We start from the raw sequence: 23,067 nt of genomic DNA, 5'->3' as shown, positions 1-23,067 counted from the left end.
CCGTCCCTTTTCAGAGATGATTGGTTGGGCACGGTGTGGATTAGACTTCGGGAAGAGTGTCGATTTTGAAATTACGAATGAAATTTTATGTGAAGCAGTTTAAAAGTGTTGAAAACATTAAAAAGTGTCGATTTTGAAAAAAAAACTAATTCTAATTTGTGAATATAGTGTTGGAAATCGGGAAATTGGGGATTTTGAAATTGCGAATGTAATATGTGAAGCAGTTTGAAAGTGTTGAAAACTTTACGAGTGTAATATGGGAAGCAGTTTAAAAGTGTTGAAAACGTGTGAAAGTGTTGAATTTGAAAGCGGTGACGCTAATTTGTGTATGTATTATGTAATAGTAAAAGTTTTGGTAATCGGGAAAATTGGCGATGTTGAAATGGCGTATGTACTATGTGAAGCAGTTTAAAAGTGTTGAAAACATGGTAAAGTGTTGGTTTTGGATAAGTGCATTTGGTTTTGAAGAAGTGGTTTGGGATGTGGGAATGCAGGGGGTGCAGGGGGTGCAAATGTGGCAAAGTGAGGTAGTGGGAATTGCAAAGGAAATGTGCAGGAACTCTGTTTAGCGTGAGGAAGTGGCGGAAGTGGTTGGTTTAGGTTTTGTGAGGCCATAAATTCTTCTGGGCGGTTGGGTTTGCGAGACCGTAAATGTTTCTGGCCAACAAAGGATATGTTTGGAGTGCAAGAAATCTGTTTAGCGTGAGCCAATTTCTGAAGTGGGCTCTTTTAGTATTTTAAGAGGAACATTTTTATATTGTAGGACTCGAAATTAAAGTGGGCGCTTCTAGAATTTTAAGAGTTGAATTTGTATATTATGGGATTCTAATTTTTTCTGTTCTAATTTTAAGAGTTTAATTTTTATATTATATGACTCTAAATCTTTCTGTCCTATATCATGACATATATGCACAAATCTCCTCCAGTTAAGTGCACACTTGACTATTGGTTTATTCCTAATGCTATTGAACACACAGTGAGAAAAATTGATATCATATCTGTACCTAGATCAGACCATTTAGCTGTGTTTTTAACTATTTGTCACAATGACATTGTGAAAGGTAATGGTTATTGGAAACTGAACAATACATGGTTACAAAATGCAGATTATGACCATGGCATTAACAAACTTATTGATGAATGTGTTGTTGATTATGGTGATGTATTGTCCCCTGAACATTTCTGGGACTTATGTAAAACTAAAATCCGGTGTTTTACAATTGATTTTGCAAAAGGCTCACAAAAGCAGAGGGTGAGTGCGCTAAAGCAAATTGAATGTAAACTACAAAAGCTTTATGAAAATTGCATCAATCAGACGAATGATGAGAACCTGAAATTGCAGTATAATGCTTGTAAACTGGAGTATGAAGTTATGTACAGTCATTTTATGAAAGGGTTACAAATAAGATCTAAAGAGGAATGGATTGAAGAAGGTGAGAAATGTACTAAATATTTTCTGAATTTGGAGAAAAAAATGCTTCTAAGAAGTCAATCAACAAACTTCAGTGTGGTATGGGGTGATCACAACTGATCAATCTGTTATTGTAAATGAAGAGGTTGTCTATTTTTCTGATTTGTTTAAAAGCAAAGTTGATGTGTCTGAAATAGAATTGGATGAGTTTTTTCGAGATACAATTTGTCCTACTCTGACTAATGAACAGAGTGAAAGCTGTGGGGGTATCTTGACAGCAGGAGAATGTGTAGGCGCGCTCTATTGAGCGTTTTGACAGTATTGTGTGTGGAACATGAGAGCACCTCAGACGTATCTATTATATGCAAAAAATAAAACATAGGGCCTGCACTTTGGCTCGACATTTGAAAGGGGCGTGAATTCATTTTTGGATACGCCCCTATTATAATTAGGTAATACTCGACTCACACACATTCCCTATATGTATATACATGTACCACATGTAGTCAATCTGTCTGCTTTCTCTGTATTGTGCCGTTCTTAAGCAAATACGGTAGTTAAACACGATTTCATCAAACATTATAACAATAGCTCTTTTACAGTGTGCAATCATCCCGGGCAATAATTATTGGGCAATAATAGAGGATGTGCGTGAAATTATTGATTGGCTCCATACAAAGGAATTGAACCGGTGTCCTTCACCGTAATCATGGCACAATGCAGTGCATTCAATCAAACGTTGTCGTCAACCTATTTGATCGTATTTGTGCATTTGTTATGTGTGTGAGACGAGCTGTCGCGGTAGATTGCAATAGCTTGTAATCATGCTTTTGTTGAATGAATTTGAGTACTCCGCCATATTTATGGTATGATACGTCATAATCTAGGTGATTATTTGCATTGGATGTCTTGAATACGCTGGCCATGGAGCTATTAAGAATGGAGAGGCAATAGATTATGTAACGCATTGTACACTTGTGCCGATTTGAAATCTGAGAAGCTATTCATCGAAAGGTACCTTTTGTTTGGGACAAAGGGCTTCCACCATTAAATCGGTATGCTGACCAGACAGTGTATTAACGCTTTACCTAGCAGACTACTGTCAATAAGTGATCAAACGAAAGTCGCGTGAAAGCGCTTACTATAACGAAAAGTACCTTTTGTTGTTATACCACTCAAGGGTGTAATTGAGTAGCCGTAAGCTCAAAAGGCACACATTAGCCGCTGATGCAGTTCGTTGTCACCCCACTGACTGTAGGTGCTTCATTTAAATAAATTGAATGCGCTTTCTGAATGATTACATATCAAGGCTGCCATGTCTGCATGTCTATTACTGTATAATGGTAATAGCTACGTATAGGCCTGCATGTAACATATAATAAGTATACCGGTATAGGCCTATATTAAAGTTGTTTCAGAGAAAGTACAGAGAAAGGAAAAGAAAGGAATAACAAATAAATGTAGGCCTTATAATAATTATTATAGAAACTAAACACAGCCCCCACAAAGGCCTAACACTAACAGCACTATAGGCAGCCATTCGATGATGTCAATGCCTATGTGCGTTACGTATTTAAAACGCCCAGTCAGATGTATTTTACACCTAGTACCTGCCAAGCACAAGTCACCCAATTTCGAAAATTGGACGTTGAATGTACACTCTCATGAATATTGATTGGCAACATTTTCCAATATGTCAGCGCTCAAATCGGACACAATAGAACAATAGACCATTCAGTGCGCTGACGCTGGCGAGGTTGTGTAATAATCGGATTAATGCTATAACAGTAGGTGAATACAAGTTTTGAATATATCGCGTTGCAAAGCCCCATTCAGTGATCCCAGCGAAAGTGAAAAAAAATCAAATTGTTACTTTTATAAAAAAATTTAATGAAAAAAATTGGCACAAAACCCAAGAAAACGGCAGTATTGGCGAAGTTGAAGCCCCATTCAAATACATGTAGCTAATTTATATATACTGTCAGTATATAAATTACAGATTCACGTAAATGCATTATTTTTTGTCTTAAATAGGCCTACACGGCTTAGGGCTGATCCACTAGCAGAAGACACCAAGTTGATGTTTTATGACCTTTGACATTGTTTTGTGGCGAGTGACATGGTCAGTTCAATTCAGCATCGAAGTGGTTACGTAATTCTCTTGGTTACCGGATCACGCTATTTTGATATGCCTTCAAGTGCCATATACCAAGGGGGTGACACTAAATTCACGGTTGTTCTATTAGCAACGCAGAATCTATGAAAAATTCAGCTGGTTTACTAGCTAGAAAGTGAGGCCAGTTATCGATCTGTTATAGCTCGTTATGAATAATTCATGTTCGACCCCTTGGATCATGTTAATTGAGTTTGGCAAATAACAACGTTGTTAATTTTGCGAACTTTGCCTGTTCAATGAGAGTATAGCGCGCCCCCAATACATCTGGGCACAAAACAGGCGAAAACGATCCAGTTTAATGAAATGGCGGACGGGTATTCCCATCAGGCACCAGTGACATGTTTATTCAAAGAAAGTCTACTAATTTGATATGAAATGACATTTGCCAATAGCAAAGTCAAAATTAGGACTTGCTGTCAATAATATGAAGGAAATATGTGACAGAGACAAGGTGGGAAATACAAGTAGTATTTAAGTTATAATAACCTTTGATACCCGACCTGACCTTCCATCATGGCGCCTTATTCGTCTTTATGTATTTCTATTATGCTCTCAAGTAAAATAAAATACCAATATGCACTGAGCAGACAATGTTACTTGGCTCCCAGCATGAATTATTGATTTTATACGGAAGTAAACTGAGAAATGCACAGTGTATGTGCATGATGTGCAAGCATACTCCAAATATTTACGGTAAATCTGAATAGTGGTCACATGTTGAAATATCATGTGTTCGGGAAATCACGTGGCAACATTTTAAGATTTCAGGCTTGTTTACTAGTTAATTGCCATTTGTACTCTTTATTATTTATCTTTGTTAATTAACATATATTTTAAATGCTGATAAATCGTGGTTGGCTGCCCATGATATCTGTTAAATTCAATGTTTTATGAATATAATTCTACCAGAGGGGGTCACGCAGCAGAATTTCACATCACCTGACTTAGCTACATTTCGAAGCTCTGCTCTTCAAATTCATGTAAATATCAAAGTTTATACATTTAATATATTTAATATGATACTAATTTTTTGTTATAACCAACTGGTACACGAAATATACTAGCTTATTACCTATACAGAAAGGTGATTATCAGCCTTCACTCAGCAAATTGACATGCCCGGCATATGCAGCCATTCTCCGTCTGGATTACATGACTGTCGCCCTCAATACGTCTGGGCGCAAATTTAAATAACAATACGCTATTTACATATCAATGCGGCCTCATGCTAATTAAAACTGCCCCATCCAGGAGTTCATCTATGCATATACTTTGTGTGGTGATTGTTTCGATCGTGGTTCATAACTCAAGCGCGTGATCCCGTTGACATAGTAACATTACGTAACTTCGATACTGAATTCACACCGAGTGTCCTTGCAGGTTTAACTCTGCTTCGGTGGTGGTCATGAAAGAATTCAAAAGATAACCTCTGCCCCAACAATCCCAAGCAATTGTCTGAAACTGCTCTTCGGATGATGTATCATAAGAACTCAGTCGTCAAATGATGATAGTCATATAATGACCAAAAGATTATTACTGACTATATCATTGAAGACTGAGTTCCGCATCTTGTACAAAATCTGAATTTTGATGATTTTTACGATCGTCCGGATGAAAAAAATCACTGAATGGGCCGCTAGTTCCCTCCTCTCCTTACACTGGCAATATGGATCAAAGAAAAATAAAGAAAAAAATAAAGAAAACAAGAAGAAAAAAAAAAGACAAAGAAAAGAAACAATAAAAGAAAAACAAATATGAAAAGTTCGAACAATATTTGGTTTATAAAATTAATGTGACCGTGATGAGGCTCGAACTCACCACCTTCCGATTTAAAGTTCGAAGCGCTAGTGTACCAAATTCTGATGCCTTACCAAGTGAGCTGTGCTCCTGAGATACGAAATAAAAATAAAATAATACACTGTATACCTGCTTGTTTCGGTAATTGATTTGCTCAAATTCCATAATGGTACAGTGCAACAGAGCAAAAATGCCCAAAATTTAAAAAGCTATATAATTTATGACCACTATACACTACACATAAAAATACTAATACAAGGGAATTTCAACGTAAGAATCCAAACAATTAAGTACCAACATGCACAGCTTTGTCCTTATATCACATTTAGGTTTTTAACAAAATGTTATCAAACCTCTACTGTGATTGGCAGCTGCACAAGGCATCTCTTTGATAGCTGATCATGGCCATCCATTCAGCAAGTGGCTACTAACTGACCTTGACAGGCTTGAATGAGCACTGTCATCTGCTACAAAACCATCACACTCTAGGACTACACTCTAGGACCTGGTCACTCCATAATGCTACAGGGAGCACAGTAGTTTGACAATGGAGTGAAAGACTATTATTATTGATTAGGCGCGGATTTTAAAAGTACAGCTCCTATGCGTGTATAGCAAAAAATTGGAATAGAATGTTTGGAATCATGTAACTAAAGTACTAAATGCATTCTGCAAAATGCGCTCTGACCAATTTATAAAGCATTTCATTAGCTTTAATTTGACATATTGTTTGACATATTTGGAATTATGGTAAATCATTAAATAAAATATTTATTAATTAATCAATTATGTCAATTAATTAAAAATTTAATGCAAATATGCATATTTTCTCTGACAGAATTGTAGGATTTGACAAGAGCCATCTTTCTTGTAAGTTTGATTCTTATAACATACCGGTATCGTATTGCGTCCCGTTATAGTTGCAGAAAAAAATACGCGTGCAGGACACACATCCGCACACACCCCCACACACCCAGAGGATCGTACCGTTTTACAATCGTATAACATTCATTGGCGCTAGTAGTAGTAAATGTCAATTTTCTTTGCTTTACCTCACTTGTTCTGCTCAAAATTAAAAGGGGACATATCTGACAGTAAAAGCTTACATTTTATGGAAATTATGTTTAACTATTTGCTTAAGGGGGTACTACACCCATTGATTTTTTTTTTGCATTTTTTTGCATTTTGTGAAGAAATTACAAAAAAATTGGACAAAGTGGTATGCAAAATGAAGGGCAAATCTTCTCGTTTTATTGGTGGCATCGGTATCAATGTAGCTTACATGCTTTTGAAGATAGAAGCCAAAAGGAGGTACATCACTGATGATTTAAATTCACTTCATTTTGGAAAGCTTACTATCAACGGATTTCGTTAAAATATTGGATATGTGTTGCTAACACATTAGGGAAATAATGTTGATATGTAAAATGGGAATAAGTGGTCCCTGATTTCTTTTCTGACTTCATGAACTTGGTGCTCCACAACTATCAAAAAACGAACCGTTTAAATGCTTCTATTTTCAATGTCGAGCTATATTTTGTATTTTGAACTTGCAACCCTATGTCACTGAAACTTAATTAAGCCATAGGTAACAGGTTACCACAACCACACTACAGCAATGTTGAAAAAGATTGTATTTTTTGTCACCTATACCACCATATTAGGTAGTTTTCCGTAAGCTTCATTTTTGTGATTTTGGTAATTATTTTATATTTATTTGCCCAATCCAACTCAACTAGGCACTCTAAATTGTACTCACCATTTACATCCCAAGGTATTTTAGTATATCCACCTCACACATTTCCATTATATATCCAGTAACAGACAAAATATCAAAATTGATGCCTCATTATGACATGTATGATATCACAGACTATCACATGTATTCAAAATTGATGCCTGAATTTGACCTGAACCAATTGACCTATAACCTGACCTTTGACGACCTTATAGCCTTTTTTAATCTCTTTTCCTAACAACATATTATAGAAGATACATACATGGTGTAGTATTAAATTGTCTATGTGGAAGAGATTATTTAGGCCTATTTGATTTATTCAGTGTTATAATCAGTGAGTATATTTCTATAGATAGTATAACAAAGGATTTAATGTATTCTATTCATGTATTCTACTTGGACATGTTCAATAGAATAAATTATGGTTTGTTATGAAACACACATCTCAGTTACCAGGATACAGTAAACAAAAAAATATATAGGGCTAAAATGATTTTCTAAAATGGTTTAAAACCACTTTGTATGTTGAGATATTTTATAAGTTCAGGACATGAGATGATGAACATATTTATATACTTTATAAAAAAAAAAAAAAAAAAAGAAGATGGGTACTGATGAAAATCAGGGTATTAAATCGCCTTAAGGATACGATACATGATTTACCGACAAGTGACTCATTTCGGAATGCGATCATGAATTTTGAAGAAAAAAAAAGTTTCCACAGGCTTCTTTGGGATTCGAACCAGCGATTCGAAACTTCCTTCGATTACGCGTCTAGCGTTTTACCGTTCGGCCACGGTGGCAGTTGAGTGGCGGAGTGCCCGGGGGGTTCACTCCCATTGTGGCCTGTACACCATCCGCGATAATGAAAACGCGTAAAAAGGGTAGTTTTTCGTGGGTAAGCACGATACGCGCGTAACGCGTTTAGGGTGTCAAAAACATGAAATATTGGGGAAAAGGGTAGCAAAATTGCAATATTGCTAATACGCGGAAATGAAATTTAGGGTATGAAATTTGATGCAAGGAATAAAATCCCTGTTTAGGGTATTGTTTTAGCCAAGGGTTAAATCCTTGTTTAGGGTGCTTTTCAAAAGTTGATTATCGCGGATGGTGTACAGGCCACAATGGGAGTGACCCCCCCGGGGCGGAGTGTAATGATAAATGATAAATCTCATAATGCCATCTTTAGCCTTTCGTTTACTAAAACAAAGACGCGTTTTGTAAAGATAGATTAACCGTTTTATGCATAAAGAGCACGAACGTTTGGGAAAGGTTTCAAACAAATAATAAAGACACTGATGTGATGATGAAATTGCGTAAGTCGGGGAATACATGCGTCGCAATGTTTTGTTTTGGTTTTAGGAATTTGACATTAAAATTTACGACTTCATGACATTATCATTCGAAATCAACAAAAGATATTTCAACAGTATATGGCATCATTCTTTCTCTAGAATGTTTTATACATGTATGTGAAATAGCTTCAACAATGGTTCGCTGTATAAAGGGCGAGAGGTACCATATTTAGGGGCTGTGCAATAATTATGAGCCCTGGGGAGGGTAAAATTGGGGGGCAAGAAATTTTGGCGAGACGAAAGGGGGGCAAGCAATTTTTGGCAAGCCGAGAGGGGGGGCAAGCGATTTTGGCACGCATTCACGGGGCACCTTTTTAATAAAATGCTTTAAAAAGGCTTAGGAAAACGGTACGGAAACGCTTAAATATGCAAATTTTCCTCAACATACATCTAGACCATTTAAAGTTTGGAATTTGGGATCCCAAAAAATTGGCATGTTCAAGGGGGGGGGCAAAGAATTTTTGGCGGGCCGAGGGGGGGGCAAGCGATTTTGGCGGGCCGAGAGGGGGGGCAAGCGATTTTTGGCGAGCCGTTCGGAAATTTTACCCCCCGGGGGGCTGATAATTATTGCACAGCCCCTTACGGATTCAGGCTAAATTTAAAATTGATATAAAACGTTTGTTTTTTGATCGATTACAAAAATTAATTTTTGTCATATAAAGAAATTGTGTCTGGCGTGAATTACACTACAGTTTTTATTCTTAGGGCTCTTTGACTTCTTCAAATGATTTTTTTAATGGTAGAGTGAATCCCCTGGCCCTCTATAATTACGCACAAAAGATCGAGTCCCCTTAAACAGCACAAAACAGATAAAGCAGACAAATTTACTATACATAGGCCTATACATGTATGGTATCTGTATGCCAGGGACTGTTTAAGAATATAACATTAGATTTATGATATTTACTTCGAGGACTGTTATTTATCAAAAATGTGAAACATATCAAATTTTTATAATTTGTCATAAAATTTGTATTATATCGTGAATTTCAAACAATGAAATTTATTTGCTATCAGAAAGACATTCTTCGTATTCAGAATGCAATTCGATATGTCTGATGTGCTCTCATGTCCCACAAAAATACTATCGAAACGCTCAAAACAGATCCCTTAATTTGGTTAATTTTCTTTTCTTGTTTTCTTTATTTTTTCTTTATTTTTCTTTGATTTATATTGCCAGGGTAAGGAGAGGAGGAACTAAAGGCCCATTCAGTGATTTTTTGATTTTTTTCATCCCGACGATCGTAAAAATCATCCAAATTCAGATTTTGGATACTAGACTGCGGAACTCAGTCTTCAATGATAGTCAGTAATTTTTATATTTTGGACATTATTATGACTATCATTTGAGGACTGAGTTCTTATGATCCGGGGAGCAGTTTCAGACAATTGCTTGGGATTATTGGGGCAGAGGTTATCTTTTGAATTCTTTCATGACCACTGAAGCATAGTCAAACCTGTCAAGGACACTCGGCGTGAATTGAAAGACCATGTCACTCGCCACAAAAGAATGTCAAAGGTCATAAAACACCACTTTTGTGTCTTCTGCTATAAAGGCCTATGGCTGATTTTGTACCTTTCGTCATTGTCATAGATGTGCTAACATAGCTTGCTAGTGCAGTGGTTCAGCCGAAAGCCGCGCCGTGTGTCTAAGACAAAAAATAATGCATTTACGTGAGTCTGTAATTTATATACCGGTACTGACAGTATATAAATTAGCTACATGTATTTGAATGGGGCTTCAACTTCGTCAATACTGTCGTTTTCCTGTTTTGTTTTTTTGCCATTTGTTTTTCATTAACAAAATTTATAAACGTAACAATTTGATTTTTTTTTCACTTTCGCTGGGATCACTGAATGGGACTTTATAGCGCGGATTATTCAAAACTTGTTTTTACCTACTGCTATATAGTATTAATCCGATTATTACATAACTTTGCCAGCGTATTCAAGACATAGGTTATGTAGGGATAAACTGTACATGGGTATAGAGGCCCTGCATGCTTTTATCGATTGGCTCCAAACAAAGGATTTGAACCGGTGTCCTTCACCGTAATCACGGCGCAGTAGCCTACAGTCCATTCAATCAAATGTTGTCAGTGTGCGAGACGAACGATGTATAAATCTGGAGGTCACATCATCACTTATCATGCTTATTGTAAAAAGTTTGTCCAATGCATATACTGTGTGTATAGAGGTTATCCACTTTACTCATGTGTGACTTCTAACAAAAGGCGCTGATTCCCGTAGTATTCCTTAGTCAAAACATTTCAATGCATAACCTCGGAGTTACCTGCATGACTCTTGGCGGGCTATTTTGAAACAGTCATGGTTGCACATGTAGGTACTTCTTTTGAAAGTCCTAAACAAGGTATAGCAGTCGTTGATAGGATATGCAGCTTATAGAACACGGATAACCTCTATTATTCCCGGGTATTGTCAATACAGTCAAGCAAACAGGTATTATATTTTGAAAAGGCCGCTATAGTATATTCACAGGGGTGTCTTGAATGGCCAATCATATGGGACATAATCAAATTGCAGTGACTGCTTCCTTTGTTACCACATGTCAGTCATCTTGTGATTATTGGACCATGTAAACCTGCAAAAAACGAGCCAAAGTGCAGGCCCTATGCCCTGGCTATGATGGTCTCACGGTAGAGTTCAATCAGCACTTTTGGCCTAAGATTGGTCCTTTTATAGTTACGGCGCTTAATGATGCGTATCTTTCTGGGTCACTTATTATTATTATTATTATTATTAACAAATACTTATACGGCGCTCTACAGCGATCACGGCGCCTTACACTAATACAAAATTACAAACAAACCAAGAAGCAAAAATCAAAAAGAAGCACATAATAAACAAATCCCTAAACTTTAAGGAATAAATGGGTTTTCAGATGGCGTTTGAAGATTTGGACGGACGCCGTCTCTCTGATGCCAACAGGAAGCTGGTTCCAAAGACATGGGCCAACCACGTAAAATGCTTTGTCACCAGCCGTACGCCTCGAGCGTGGAACAACAAGCCTGGTAACATCAGAGGAAGAACGGAGTCGACGCCTATCGTCATCATTGCCATCTGAAACATTGTACAAAACAAGATCATTGGTAAGATAGCTAGGAGCTAGATCATGAAGACATTTATAGATATATAACAGAATCTTGTACTTAATTCTGTCCTTAACCGGAAGCCAATGAAGAGTACACAGAAGCTGTGACGAACTTTGGTCCCGTCCACAAGCAAATACCAACCGCGCAGCCTTATTCTGCAGGCGCTGAATACGTTTGAGGTCGCTTCCTTGGCGCCAAAAAGTAACGAATTGGCATAGTCTATTCGGGACAGGACCAAAGATCGTACAGCGTGATGACAGGCTTCTTGTGTAATAAACCTTCTTATTCTCCATAAATTACGAATATGATAATTTACGCTCCTACACAGACCACTGATCTGGTCGGACATATTCATGGCGGAATCAAATATGACGCCTAGATTTTTTACAGAGGAGGTAGTTTGAATGGTTATGTTAGAGAGCTCCATTTGAATAACTGGCAATGTACTCAATATTCTTGGTGTGGCGATTACCATAAACTCACTTTTGGCTTGATTAAGTTGTAGCTTGTTTTGATACATCCAGGCGTTTATCTTGGATATACAGTTAGAGAGTACACCAAGAGCACGGTCACAATCTCCAGGAACCTTAGGGTCAAACTCACAAAATAATTGTGTATCATCAGCATACGAGTGAAATTTGACATTATGCTCCCTAATTATGTCACCAACAGGATGTACATAAATGATAAAACATTGTGGTCCTACAATGGAGCCCTGTGGAACAGAATAATTGAAAACATGCTGATCTGACATAACACTGTTAATCATCACTCTTGTTCTACGATCTTCAAGGTACGATTTGAACCAATCTAAGGCAGGCCCGGTGATACCAAAACGACCTTCGAATCTATTTAACAAAATTACATGGTCGATAGTGTCGAAGGCCGCCGACATGTCAAGCAATACAAGCAGAATAGCCTTGTTGGCATCCATTGACTGAAGGATGTCACTTCTAACATGGAGAAGAGCGGTCTCAGTGGAGTGATGAGCTTTATAAGCAGATTGGAAAGTTTCTCCAAGTTTGTTATGGCCAATTTACTCAATTACTTGACACGACGCTGCCTTCTCAATAACTTTGGCAATACACTTGATGTTTGCTACCGGACGATAACTCTTCAGGGCATTTGGGTCCATATTGGTCTTTTTCAGGACAGGAGTGATTATAGAGTGTTTTAATGTCTCTGGGAAAACACCTGACACAAGAGATGCGTTAACAATTCTTGTGATGATGGGTAACAAGTGTGGTAAATTTTGTTTTATAAGCCACGTTGGAAGAGTGTCCAAAGAGCATGATTTGTTAGACATTTGACATATAATTTCAGAAACACTAGAAGTTGAGAGTGATTCAAAACCACACATATTACTTTCACAAACTTTGTTAACCACAACACTCTCAGTTGTGGCAGTGTTGTTAGATCTAATTGTTTCAACTTTTCATTAGCAAGATCAGTGTTAGAGTCTGCATTCGGCAAGACACGAGAGTAATTGTTTAAAAGACCATTTAATGTCTTGAACATATCTTTAGTATTTGAACTAAGAAACTTTTCAGTGAAGAATTGCTGCTTAGATTGAACAATGAGTTTATTAACTTTGTCTTTCTGATCGAGCAGTGCATCATAGTCTATAACAGAGCGAGTCTTGCGCCATCTGCGTTCCAGGCGTCTTCTGACGCGTCGTTCCTGGTGGATGTTGTCGCTATACCATGGAAGCCTAGCCTTTACCACGCGTTCTTTCGTGACGGCAGGACAGAGTTCATCAAGAACAGATAACGTAATTGATTCATACATATCGCATAATGTATCAGGATCGTTACAGTCTGAAGGTATTGCGCAAAGACGATCATCAAGACATTCGCCAAACCGTTGCATATCAAGTTTTCGATATTCACGCGATGTTTTAGTCACCTTCATAGGCTGCGGTTTTTCATATTGAACAGTGCACATGATGATATTGTGATCTGAATAGAACAAACGATCGGTGTAAGTGTCCTGAATAATGTCATCATCAAGCCTGGAAATTACCAAGTCGAGAGTGTGCCCGTGTATATGAGTAGGGCCAGAGATGTGTTGCTGAAAACCATACATAGACAAACTAGATTGAAATCGTTTTGTGTCCCATTGGTCCTGAACGTCAACATGAATGTTGAAATCGCCCAGAATGACAAGTTGACCAGGTATTATACAAATTTCATCAAGAAATTTTTCAAATTCCAATAGGAATTGGCCTGTTGTCAGACGATTTGTAGAGGAGGGGTATGGGCGGTAGACAGCAACAAACTGAACAGATTTCGTTTTGTCAGTAACACATACATGTTCAAACGTTATCGCTTCAAAACCGGTAGGGGAGACAACAAGATTAAGGGGTTTCTTAAACAGAACACCTATTCCGCCATGATTGGAGGTTCGACGAGGAATACTGATGAACTCATAACCGGGTGGCGTACAATTGCCGATGACTACGGGATCCTCGACGGCAAGCCACGTTTCTGTGACCACCTGTCAGAATCGTGGCATAAGCTCCCTCATTCATAAAGGAAAAGGGCTTCACGGGATTCCCTTAATAACTGGCGTCCAATTGCTTTGTTGAATATTGATTATAAGATAGCCACTAAAGCATTGGCTGCTCGTATTATAAACATTCTTCAGTATGTTATGAATACTGATCAGAATGGTTTTGTTAAGGGTAGAAGTACAGGCTGAATCAAAAAGAAGTAAACTCTTGTTTGAATGGCTGTAACTAGAGATCTATAAGGAATCTGCTAAAAATGAAAATATCATTGAAAAGAGCACATTCTACACATCTAATTTAAAAAAGAATTGTCGGAATTGCTCATAGCAAACTCAAGTTATACTCATTTGAATACAACCACCCATTTTTGTAGCTGCACATGGTTTCACTTCCCAAGTACCCTTTATATTGTTTGGTAAGGCGCGATATTCAAATGCAAATAAAGTTCTGTGGCAGGTCTGGTTTCGATCAATAATTCCCTCATGTTAATGGGTTCTTTTCAATATGAATCTACACTACATTATTATGAAACGGGCCACATGACAACATGGCACTACAATTTACCGCACGGGATCGCACGTTTCTGTCGACGAAATATCATGAAACTAAGAGTTCCACTGAAGTTCAGCGTCTTTTTCGTCTCCAGTCTCCCACAGCTAATCTGATTCCATGTAAGGGAGCAGTATATAAGAATGTGAACAAGTACAATGTGCATGGGACACTAAAAACAGACATCCGGAAGCTGAAGATTGCTAGAGTTAGACATGCGTTACAGCAAGAACCAAAGATCAGCTCAAGACATAATCCTTTACCCAAGATTCCCCAGTCAAGCTTCTGCCAGATCGTTCGTAAAGACTTGAATTGGTATCCATACAAACTACAGTACTGTCATGGACTTCATCCTGGGGACGCCGTTTGTAATTAATCAAAAGCAAAAGTTGTCAATTCAACAATAAATCCTGTTAGTACTTTGTTGATTCGAAATTGAAATGGATGAAAATCAATCGGCCGTGTGCAGCTACAAAAATGGGTGGTCGTATTCAAATGAGTATAACTTTACGTTTGTGAAGATTATCATTCATCCAGGTAGTAAACAGTATTAATATTAAACTATAATCTAGTCAACTGGACTTACTATTTTTGAGTGGGACATTTTAACGTCCAATCCTGAACGCATCTTCAGCCCTACTGATCATCTGGCGGCAAAAGTTCATTGACCTGAGAAACGGATGTTGTAGTATCACAGGTCACCACCTTTGAGTTCAACCTGAGAGGTATCTTCCTGATCGCTGAACTGTAGGCCCCGGCCAAGTTGTGACGTAGGCCGCCTCCCCTGTTAAGTGAAGGCTCCTCCCGTTTCACGTAAATCGCTTCTTTGACCCCTCTCTCAAACCATCTGCTTTCTCTGTCCAAGATTTTCACATCCTTGTTATCAAAAGAATGCTTTGTAATGTCCAAATGCGTATAAACGGCGGAGTCACCGCAACCAGTGCTGGCTCGTCTATGCTGGTACATGCGTTTGACAAGCGTTTGTTTAGTCTCCCCTATGTACAGCTCTTCGCATCCACTGTCTTGACACTGAATCGCGTAAACGATGTTGCTTTGCTTGTCTTTAGGTTGTTTATCCTTGGGGTGGACTAGCTTTTTATATAATATTAACAAATTGCAATTATGAAAACTAAACACTTTTAAAGTGAAATATATTTACCATCGAAAATATATCATACTTAATTGTATATAATCTATATTGAACCCTGAAGTGCCCAATTATATCATGGAAGTAGTATTACTTCCATGATTATATCAAATGGAAATTCATACTAGCACCTATGGGCATCTGTCGACGTATAACAATGTTAATCTTTCGTTCATGCTTCACACCTAACTCGCTTATTTACACACTGCACGCAAGAAGCATATTGGAAAGGCTAGCATCGAGCGATGGCAATAGCGGCGGTAGATGCAAGTATGAACAACATCATTCAAGCGTTTAATCCCTTATAACATTTAGGTCCGAGAAGTGTGAACGTTTGTGAATGATGTTCTCTATAAGTCAGTGTAGAATCATCGTATGCAATTTCAACCGCAGTAGGCATATTATGACACAATAATCCATTAATTACTCGGATTACTAGAATCCAGAACCCACAGTCTTTTGATAGTTGGTGGTTGTGTAAATATTTTCTAAACACTCTAAAAAGACAGCTTTGTACTATACCAGAGAAGATGTAATTCTGTTCTCCCTGCTTTTCTTACATCTTCTCTTGCAAACTGGAATGTGTATGTGGAGAATTGTAATTTTAATATCCGATGCTAAGGAAACAAGCAGGTATGACTATAATATTAATCAAAATCAAGAATAATATCAAACAAATCCTCCTACTCTCTCAGTACACTTGATTTAGGCCTGCATTATGATTATAGGCCTACGGTAATAAATACTTGAAGAAAAAGTTGAGCTAAACAAGAAACCTTTCGTGCTTGGCTGATCCTTACTGGATGAAGGTCATATAGAGGCCCTGCATGCTTTTATCGATTGGCTCTAAACACAGGATTTGAACCGGTGTCCTTCACTAAATCATAGTGCAGTGCAGTCATTTCAATCAAATGTTGTCATCAACCTATTTGATCGTAGTGCATTTGTTATGTGTACGAGCGTGTTTATAGTGGGAGCAGATCTATCCGGTCAGAAAGTATCCGGATAAACACTAGCAGTATATGTATTTAGGGTAGATCGATATCCTTCTCAACCGAAGGATATTGTATTTGCACTATAAACACACCAGTATAAACTGTGTGCGGTATTACCGGAAGTAGGAGCTTCGTCATGATGGGTAGACACTAGTATTTTGATAAGTAAAATAGCTGGATGAGGTATGTAGCTGGTTGGGGTGGTTACGGGTCGCTAAAACCACTAACCGCGAAATATGGATATCCAACTAGTTTGCCCCGTATGGCTACAAAGAATCACTAACCGCGCAATGTGGATATCCAACTGTTTTGCCCCGCAGGCCATAAAGAACCACTAACCGTGGATATCCAACTCAAAAAAGCATCAATATCTACCAAAACGTAAAAAGGGCCAAAGTTTTTAAAAAATTGTGAAGCTTTTCACCCTTTTCTAAACTTGGTCCCATTTATCACACTAACCGCGAAATGTGGATATCAAACTAGTTTGCCCCACAAGGCTTCAAAATATCACTAACCGTGATATATGGATATCCAACTAGTTTGCCCCGCAGGGCTACAAAGAACCACTAACCGCGAAATATGGATATCCAGCTAGTTTTCCCCCAGAGCTTCAAAAAACCACTTACCGCGAAATATGGATATCCAAGTAGTTTGCCCCGCAGGGCTACAAAGAACCAATAATCGCGATAATGGACATCCAACTTGTTTGCCTCGCATGGCTACAAAGAACCACTAACCGCGCAATATGGATATCCAACTCAAAAAAAGTATCAATATCTACCAAAAAACGTTTTAAAACGCAAAAAGGGGCCAAAGTTTAAAAAATCTTTCCTGTGTGGCTTTTCACCCCTTTTTAAACTTGGTCCCATTTATGAAAGTTTCTAAAGACCCATACAGAGTCATCTATACCTGTTGGTTTTCTTAGTTGTCAGTGTTTATTTCGTAGAGTAAATGAATTAATGTTCGTGCGTGATTGAAGTATTCCCGTATAGACGTTATAATGTATTTTGATTTAAGAAAAAGTAGCAAATACTCACTTTCTTACATTTTTCATCGTCATGTTGGATTCTGCGCCTTATGTAGAGATGTAGGGCCTATATGCAGCAGGTTGACATACAGTCGATTTGCTAAGTATAATACTCCACTACTCTTTATATAAACACACAATATAATAAAATATACACCTTCTATAATGTTTTTGATAATAGGCCTACATACATTGATATAGCCTAAGTCATATTGCACCGCTTTCGAACAGTCTCAAAACTATTAAGTGCTAATTTTGTTGCATGGAAAAATTATGACCCGTTCTCCATGTTATTATGATTAAATGGGACCAAGTTTAAAAAGGGTGAAAAGCCACACAGGAAAGATTTTTTAAACTTTGGCCCCTTTTTGCGTTTTAAAACGTTTTTTGGTAGATACTAAATGTACTTCAAATAAAGCTGACATATCTGATTACTACAATCAAATCATTTGGAACAATGATGCTGTAACTGCTAACAAGAAAATACTTTTCTATAGAGACTGGATTGATGTTGGCTTTATTTTTGTAAAAGATCTTTTTGATGATGATGGTTCAATCTACTCACTTTAGTATTTTAGGCACCGAATTCAGCGCACTGGCAACATTCTTTTTCAGCTAAAAAATTACGACATGTTACAAAACTATATTCTCTGGAATTTCATAGAGAACTTTAAATATTGGCCGGTTTTTTTTTCACACATTGACGTTAACTAGGCAATGTCCTATTAAAAACGGTTTGGGGAGATTTTCTCCAAAACTGAGCATTTTCCCCCAAATTTGACATCACAGATGAATTTGTTAAATCTTTGATAATCTAACTACGTATAATGTTATATACTTTAGACCAACAATTTCCAAAAGTTCCCATAATTCCAGGGATAAGGCCAATCTTAATACTTTATAAGAAATTGAATTAAGAATTTTATTTTATTTTTGCTCTCTAAACTATTGACTATAATTTCCTTGTTAGGGGATTCATTTCATTGATCTTTACCTCCATATTGGTATCTTTGGAATATCTTTTTTATATAGGCCACTATCATGCTTGGCTTTTCATTTTAATGCTCTGCGTGCTAGCCATACGCTTCAACGGAAAAAGTTGAAGTTTTGAAATAATTCTCAAAATATCAAGATCTATCTTAAGAACTACTGAACCAATACTAGGCTTGTTTGTACTCATTTTAATGCATTTTTCATGCGTATTCCAAATATGGTCATGAAAATTTACATTTCTGAAATTTTTGCATTTTTTTATTTTTTTTAACATGTCGTCTGCAGCCGACACCCGCGTGAATAGAGTGAATGTTATATAGGTGGCCTACAAATTACATTCTCATTCCATGTGTATATTTGGAAACTGTTTTATTCAAAAAGATCGAATGACGTTATTGACGTTATTGATTGCAGACTGTAACATTGTGAGCCAGGGGCGTTGAGGCAAGGGAGGCTCTAGCCCCCTCCCCCCTAAAAAATGGGGAAAAAAACATCTTGGGGGAACATCCCTTCTTCTATGTTGTGGATACAAATTTAAAGTATCCATTTTGCGCTTCTGTTTTAGACACCTGAACACTTTATTTCAAAGTAGCAATAACAATAATAGTGTAAAATTAGCAATACCAACTAATAGTGTCAATGATTCACGAAATCCCTTCAAATTAACCAACATTCTCAAACTACATTCCCCACCTCAAATAAAATGATAATAATAAATAAAAACACAACCCTCAGTACGCCCTCTTTTTCCCCTATTTTAGAAAAGTTGATAAACCGAAAAATATTTCAATCTGCTGACAACTTTTGAAATATGCTCTTTTAAGAAATGTGTCCATAATTCCACTCTGTCCACGGAGGAGGTTTGGCTACTTCAAAGATTGAAAAGGAGTACATATACCATGCATGAATATCAAACATTCCTCAATGATAACTTTATAAAATATCAACATTATTTAGGGAATTGGCTTTATCTGTGGGCCTATGGACTATGGATTTAATTTGTGAGCAAAATGGATAAGGGATGGGACTTTTGTTATACTTGCAATTACTTCTTTTGTTGGTTATTATGTCTTTTTGTTTATTATGTTTCTTAATTTGTTTCATGCTTTGTTTTTACTTACAACATTAGTCTCTGGACCCCTTTGCATCAATTGCGTTGCGTACCTTCCTTATGTGCCGGATACTCGCAAATGGAGCAGTATTATACGGTTGTGAAGAACTTGGAGGCTAGCTGGTGATCCTCGCCTAGACGTCGCTTTGGATTTCGAATTTCGTTTATTACGCTAGTGATTAGAATGCGTTTATTTTAATCGTTGATGTAGGTAAACAGAGTGAAAAACGGGTACATTTCTTTAAATTAGCATATCTTCAAAAGTTGTGAGCCGATTGAAATAATTGTTTTTGATAATTAAAGCTACCGATTAAAGTGGTTGTTTCTTGGCATTTTAAAATATGTTTGATCAGGTTTTCAAAAATAGGAGAACAAGATGGCGCAAGGGGGTTCTGTTTCTTTCTTTTTTTTGGGGGGGGGCACCCTGTATTTTGGGGGAAAAAACATGTTTCCACAATAAGCGTGAAAATGGTCCACCACTTGGCTTCAATTAACCTTCTTTTTGAACACCAAAAAAATCAAACTTTCCAACTTTTACACCACTTGTACCAAACAAGATAATGCGCCAAATAATAATACCCCGGTATAATTTACATTCGAAATTATTTCTTCTACTAGAGCCAAGATTTTGATTTAACTTAAGGGATCTGGAATGAGCGTTTTGAGCGTTTCGACAGTATTTTTTGTGGGACATGAGAGCACATCAGACATATCGAATTGCATTCTGAATACGAAGAATCAAATACGAAGATATCAATTAATGTTCATTTTTTTTAATTTCACGATATAATACAAATTTTATGATAAATTATTAAAATTTTATATTTTTCACATTTTTGATATATAACAGTCCCCGAAGTAAATTTTATAAATCTAATGATATATTCTTAAAGTGTATGTAGATGGGAGGAAAAGCCGACGATCAATTGAAAATGTTGACCTTTTATATTGAAGATATGGATTTTTTCCCGAAAAGGCCTAATTTATTTTTGGTGTTTTGGGGAAAAAAATCCATAACTTCAATACGAAACGTCAAATTTTTCAATTGATCGTCGGCTTTTCATCCCACCTACATACACTTTAAGTATAAATCATCAGATTTATAAAGTTTACTTCGAGTACTGTTAAATATCAAAAATATCAATTAATCATTTGCCAAATGTGTACTACATTGCGAATTTCAAAAAATCAAAATTATTTGATATAAGAAGGATATTCTTCGCATTCAGAATGCAATTCGATATATGTCTGATGTGCTCTAATGTCCCACAATAAATACTGTCAAAACGTTCATATCCCATCCCTTAAGTGCTGTGCAATAATTATGAGCCCTGGAGGGAGGGCTAAATTGAAGAGAAGGCATGAAGGTTTGGCCAACCAAAAGGCGAGGCAAGCAGTTTATTACATGCCGGGCGGGGGCAAGCATTTTTGGCACACATTAATTGGGCGCCTTTTAAATAAAACGCTCTACAAAGGCGTAGGGGGGACAGACACTTTTTGGCAGGCCGATGTGGGCAAGCATTGTTTGGCACGCCGTTTGGAAATTTTACCCCAGGGGTCACATTGCCCAACCCCTTACCATTTTTCCTGACTTCGTCAATACCCTCATTGAACGCAATTTTGTTGGTAAAACGTTATGAACATACCATATACGTGTTTTGGTTTGGGTCAAAACGTTTTAAAACTTTTTAATATCGGGTTTTAAACTCCTGTCTTTAAAACGTTTGTGAAGGAAACAACACTATAACAAAAATAATTTCAAAAATGTTGTAAAATATGTGTTACACAATATTTTTGCACAATATTTTTCAACAATTAAATGAATGTGACCCGATATATTTGGAAAATGGAATTCTTCAAAACTTACGTATAGGGGCCCCTAACATAAAATGTTGCCCCTTCAAGCATTAATGAAAAAATAACCTGAATGTTCCTGTTAATGTCACTAATTCCATGTGAAATTATTATATAAAGCGTTATACTGGTAGTCTGCAGTAATTTATTAATTTCAATCATGTAATACCCAGATATAAAATAAAAGATCATATTTTTCTTATTTTCATATTGAAATTAGGAGTTCCAAATCGGTGCATTTCCGAAAGTATAATCAAACAACTTTTGAATTGGTCTCGAACGTGGTATACTGCAGCCAATTAATACTAATTGTACAATTTATTGTTATGATTTCTTCGAAAATGTACCGATTTGGAACTCCTAATTTTAATATTTTAATGAGGAAAAGAGGTTTTACCTGATACCGAAAACTTTTTGATTGGGTAACGTGGCTGTAAATCGGGTCACCCACCGTTAATTAACATCATATTAAAATGTTCTTAAAACATGTTGTAGCCTCTATGTACGAACCTATTATTTCATCGTTTTGTGTTTCTTGTGACGTTTCCAGTTTCAACACACTACACAGTTAAAGCAGAAAACACTTGACAAGCATATACCTTTTTTAAGCAAGCTCTTTATTTTGATGTTAGGTTTGACTGATAACAAAATGAAAGTATTAGAAAATAACGATATCAATGTGTAAGACGTGATAAAATTACGGTTGAGTTATGTGATTATTATATACCAGGATTCTGAGCCGATTTCCACTCATCAATATAATCAACATCTGGCGTAGATTTCAATACGAGATTTACAACGCATCGCGAGTCCGTTAGCCCTAGTAACTCTGACATGATAATTAGAAGAGTTGCGTGATGACGTGATTGAGAGTTATGATGGGCTTATAGGACTTATAGGACTTATGATGCGTCATAGCTATATTGTGAAATCGATCCCATTCTGGTCTCAGTAAAATTAGCTCGAACCATATTGGTATTGATACAGACTTGACATTAAGTATGGAATATTTCTTCACGAAGTGCCAAGACTAATCTGGAAATTGTCTACATAAACCGCGCGGGCTAAATATTAATTATGAGTTTACATTATGGTGCTCATAACACATCCAAATAAATATTTAACCCGTGCGGGTTTACGTAGATCACTTTCAGATTAGTCATGGCACTTCGTGAAGGACAATTCCATACTTGATGTCAAGTCTGTACTTCGATAGCTTCAAGACAGCTTGGATACAAATATTACATTTGAGAAGACAAACCACGATGCTCAATCGGTATCGATTATGTACA

The sequence above is a fragment of the Amphiura filiformis genome, chromosome 19 (assembly GCF_039555335.1).
Source record: "Amphiura filiformis chromosome 19, Afil_fr2py, whole genome shotgun sequence".
NCBI lineage: Eukaryota > Metazoa > Echinodermata > Ophiuroidea > Amphilepidida > Amphiuridae > Amphiura > Amphiura filiformis.
This window is presented reverse-complemented; position numbering follows the sequence as displayed.